This window comes from Microplitis demolitor, chromosome 4, assembly GCF_026212275.2.
Source record: "Microplitis demolitor isolate Queensland-Clemson2020A chromosome 4, iyMicDemo2.1a, whole genome shotgun sequence".
Lineage (NCBI taxonomy): Eukaryota > Metazoa > Arthropoda > Insecta > Hymenoptera > Braconidae > Microplitis > Microplitis demolitor.
Window position 1 is genome coordinate 22,958,932 of NC_068548.1, and position 5,769 is coordinate 22,964,700.

Sequence of the window (5,769 nt, forward strand, 5' to 3'; positions counted from 1 at the left end):
TTATCATTATCATTATAAATCTGTATATATTTTCCAATCATTATATTATTACATTAATCCTTTTTTTATTTATTGATTTTTTTATTTCCATAATCCTAGAATATAATCCATCTCCTCATCTTTCATCGTTTCAAATTATAACCGCAGTCGTTTCTTCTTTAGAGCGGGTTGCAGCTTTTTAAACCCAGCATACGAGTCTAACTGCTCAGCTCGTGAGAATAGAAATTATTATTATAAATCTTTGTTGCTTTTTTAAAATTTTAAAAGCGGCGCCCTTTGTCTTGCGCATCCTCATTGTTCGCAATCCATCGACAAATTGTACTTCACATTAGGGCCATTTCGCGGCCTCAGGCTGATGAGTCCTAACCTCATTTATCTTTTCTCACCGAGTTGACCTTAAATATTTATAAAATAATATTTATATGTATGTATATATGAATATATATTGGAATTCCTAAGCATAAGGCTAAATTTAAAAAATCGTCAGCGATAGCGATCATTTATGAGTCGTGCACGTTAACGTTTCTCGTGTTACAAGTTGGCTGAAAGCAGTATAAGATGGCGCGGTCCCTCGTCTCATGTTAAATTGTGCGCAGGTGCAAACATATTTATTGGTTAACAAAAAACTAAATAAAATTAGCCGATTAAATGAAAAAGTCTGAGCAATAAAATTGATGTGTTAAATAACATTGGGTGCTTTTTTGTATATTTGTAGACGTAAACGGTTTTAAAATTAAAATTTTAAAACGATTTTTGTTGAAAATTAGCTGGTGGAGTATCGTAAGATATTTAAATGCTGATGGTGATACGAGTCAGGTAGGTTTGGAAAAGAAATTTGAGCTCGATTATTTTTCATTTGGTATAAGTGTGCGTGCGTGCGCATGTGCGTGTGTGCATTTGTGTTGTATTGTTGAAGTTTAGTTGAGATTGTGGTGTAGGTATAACGTTTCGATTCTAATCTCCGTTGAATTTATTATTTTGATATTCCCCTACTACTTTTGGGCGCCAGGGATAATGTCGCGCGCCAGATGCTGCTGGGTTTCGGTGATCCTTTGGTAGGCGGTGACTTTATCTGGTTTACGAGCGAGTGAGAGAAGCCGGTGGATACCGAACACAGCGACCACCGAACCAGGAGTTGTACCGGGTTCCCAAAGTGCCCGGAATAAAATTCAGATAAAATGGTGGACAGACCATACCCCGGTATATTTTTATTTAAAACTCTGTTTAATTCTGTGGTCCCCGAGATGATCACACGGGAAACGGCCACTATTTAACGGTTTGAATTATCACTATTATTTTTTTTATCTCTCCTCTACACATTATTTCTTCCCTCGATAGTGGATTGTCTCTATTAATTAAACTTTTATTCAAATCAACGTCTCAGTTGTTTTAAAAATAACACGAGGCATGCCCATAAAAATTGGTCAGAAATTCGATAATAAATTTTTTATCTTCGAAAAATAGTTGTAATTGCAGCCGCTCTTCCTTTCTCGGTCAATATTTTTACGAGGACTAAAATTCCCGTTTATTGCTCAGAGAAATACTTACATGCTTACTTAACAAGTATATAGCTTCGACATTCGTTATAATCTGCAAGATCGTAATTTTCACATGGTATTTCCAACCGAGTGTTATTTCTACGCTCGATCTGTGCAAAGAGAGTTTGCTCGCGCTGTTCGTTCAGATAATGATCGTCTCGATATAATGCCTCCTTTATTTATTTATCTGCTTACTTACTTGGTTTATATTTTTCTTAAACAATAATAATAATGATAAGTAAAAACAGGGGCATCAAATAAATATAAGTATTTACACTTATCGATTGTCGTTTGAACTCCAGACCTATAGGTGCTGTATTCTTTCATCTATGGCTGTCAGTGCACAGAGACATAGATGTATATCTACATACATACATACATACATATATATACATACATAATATATGTATACAGAGAAAAAAAATATAGGAAACGTTGCTTAAAAATATGAGTTTTAAAAAATCACTTGTTTCGACCGAGATTCGAACCCTGATCTCCCACTTGCGAATCCTTTCTTCAGTCTCAGTCTGATATTTTGCCTCTGAACAAAATTTTCCGAACTCGTAACACATCCGTTGAGTAATTTTTAGTTGTTGTACAATAATAGAACTCTATCCATCTAGTTTACAGAAATTACTCAACAGATTGTAATTTTTGTACAATAGAGCATTTAATGCACATTTTTCATGCACAAATCATTGAATCGTATAATGAAATGTATGACTAAACACGTTGAGTAATAATTTAATATTTTCTTTATAACATTGCTGTTCAATTAAAAAAAGGATACGAATGAGTTAGTATTAAAATTAATAATATATCAATTTTTCAGATAAACATATCTTAATTGAAATTTTGTCAATTTTGATATACTTATATTAATGAACAGCAAAAGTAATGCACTATTATTGATTTGAATTAGTATTTTTTACTAAATATTATGGGTTTTCTGTATGGGTGTATGTGTGTGTGTGTGTGTGAGTTTATAGGGTTATCACGATGTAAAAATAGATAAATAACGGTGCAAGAAAACAATGGAAGAACATGGAATACAAGGCAACTCGTTAGTCGGTGTCATTTGATGGTTATTTTTTGTTTTGATCAGGAATAATAGGGGGCGATGTGCAGTGTGGTGTGCATTTGTGGTGTGCGACGGGGTGTGCATTGAAAGAAGGTTGTTAAGGAACAAAAAAGACGTAAAAATATATGTAATAATGTAAGAATGTATTAATGTATATGTGTATATATATTTATTATAAGAAATATATATTTTTGAGAGAGATATTCTGCGGTTAGTTCTTTAGAGACATGACACACGTGACCTCCAGCTGGCTGTTGATAATTTATAACTTTAAATTTGTAAAGCTTTTGAGAAAGTCGAGGCATTCTTTGGGTTTTCAGGTGCCGTGGTACTCGATGGCTTGTTAGACTCTGCCATTTTTCGTAATTGTATCCGTTCCGAGTCTCGTTTCCATGGTTTTATGTTTATATGCATGTATATGTGTGTGGGTATTATGTAGTATGTAATAATGTTGGCTAGTGTAGAATTATACAGAGATCGAGCAGCTCTTTTGTTAACGAGACATTTGGGTTTACCAAATCAGAGGGTGCGGTTTTACTCCAAAAATACTCTACACAATTATGCTAAAGTTTCTGGAGGAAACGGCCAAAAAAATGCTTTTGTTTGGGTTGCAATAAAATTGGGCAGTGGTTTCATTATGTAATTAGCATATTTTCAATAAATTATTATTTCTTTTTGCCTCAAGAAAATTTTTGTTTTCAATTTATAATGCAAAAAATTTCTTGGGCAAGTAAAAATTTTTGCGCCAAGAGATCCATTTTTTCTGTCCATTTTGATTGACAATTTCTAAAACATTTCTTTTAACAAAAGACTTCTATTGAAGTTTTAAAAAATCAACTTTTCCAAAAAACATGCATTTGCCCAAAACCTTGAAAATCATGAAAACAAATATTTTAGCGTTGTTCCGGCAGTTGTGTCGCAAAATAAACACAACTATTGTCAATGTTGATGCTTGAGTTATAAAATTAACAAAAACGAGAATAAAATTACTGTTTTTTCTACACATGTTTTTTTTTAAGTCTTCAATAATAAAATCTTTGTTGCCGGACAAGAAAAAATCTGTATGTTTTGTTAGCGACTTTGTACAGCAAGAAACAGATAATAAAACAGTTACAAGTCAGTGATTCGGTCAATGTACAAAACGATCGACGCAACATATAAAAACTACTCCTCAAAGATCTTGTGTAAATCCACGTGGGCGGTTGGCCCGTGTTCTTATATTTATACTGAGTATTACAATAGCAAATCTGGCCCATGGTTTCTTTCAATCAGATGACAAACTAAACTTTTTCTCTAATATGTTCAAGACACCCTGGATCCAGGATCAAACACAAAACATCTGTAAACCGTTTTGTGTCATCTTGTCATGACGACACGCGCCCTCGTCATCAGAGCACGCGTTCTAGTGTTGACCTCCAGGAAATGCCACCAGGACTACAAATAATATAAAAAGGTGCGACTTAGTATCACGCAGGGCGCGCTATTTTACTTACCAACCACAAGCCCTTGTAGTTTTTACTGATCTAGGTAAAGTGTCCTGCTGCTTGGACACGTGTCTTCTTAAATAATGCAACAATCTTTTATTTTCTTACACCTTTTATTTACATACAGTAAAATCCTCTGCTGAGGTTCACTTCCGCTAAAAAAATTTTATAAGCGCGATACAAAATTTTAAAAAATAATTATATATATATATATATATATATATATATATATATATATATATATATATATATATATTTTTTTTTCTTTTTTTTTAGGAAACCAATTAAATGGAACCTTGGGCTTAAATGATTTATCACAAATTTCTAAAGAAAAAAAAAAAACTAATTTTCAAAGTGTCTTTCTATTCACACCTTAAATTAATTTTTTTTTGATTAATGGGTTTCTTTTCAATGAAACTAATCACGATAAATTAATAAATACTGATCTTTAAAATAAATTTAAATACCAACTAATATCTAATTTTACTTTTAAAAAGTGAGTTCAAGTGGGCCGGGCAAACCCAATAATTTTTTTTCAAAATTTTGTCATCTTTTTTTAAATTATTTTTATTAGATTTTTTTTACCGGTTTTGCTGTCAGATGATGTTGCATATATTTCTAATAAAAACTTGTAAATGGCTACTCCATTTTGCCTAAAAACAAAAAGTTAATGGTGATGGAAAACTATTCCCATATCTTCAAGTATACATTAAAAGTAATAGACTAAGTAAATATTCAATATCAAGATAAAAAATCCATTTTTTCGTATCGCCCCTCCTCTAATAAAAAAAATAAATTCTGTACATTAAAATCATGAAGGTTATTAAATTATAAGCGTCGAGCTTAACAAACACCCTACTGAGGTTGTTTACAGACAATCGCCACTCCCTATGCTGGGCTCCACCCTCTGACTATTTAATAAAACGGCAGTATCGGGCTTATCAGGGCTACAGGCTGCACCATCATGGGCAACGTCAATGACTAACGAGAACCGATCAGCTGAAATAAAACAATTGAACACCCAGGAATATATGATTTATGGTCATCCAATTTATGTATAAAAAATAATACACAATGTCTACAATGGCGAACAATAGTAAACAAAGGAGAAAATATTTATAAACCTTTTTCCGTCCAGCACCCAGCATCCAACGTCCATCGCACCATCATTACATATATGTATACAACAAACACTATATAGTATATATTTATACTTATATATCCATTTCTTGAGAACATCACTAATAACGCCGAGTCACTGGCGTATCATTTTCTACACCTACAATATTTCCAGCACCTGGAAGATCCACTGGGCTAATGTTTTTTTTTCCCTTGTTCATCTACGGACCAATGGTTAATGGTTCTGCTTTCGGTTTCCTCTTTCAAATGAAAAATACTAGAGGAAAGCAAGAAAAAAAAAACAATTTACCAGCACACTTGGCTATCCAACTGACGAAATCCATTTATAATATATATTTTTAGGTGAGACGGGAATAAATGGCGTCCCTGGAAGACTGGAGTCCATCAGCGTCAGCATGAGCATCAGCATCAACGAGCGAAGCTATAGAGCTATGGTAGATATGAGTATAGTGGAGTGGAGATGAGATGAGAGCAGTGTAGAATAACATAAAATGATGGTTTTAAGGCTGGACGCCATTAGCCGGTC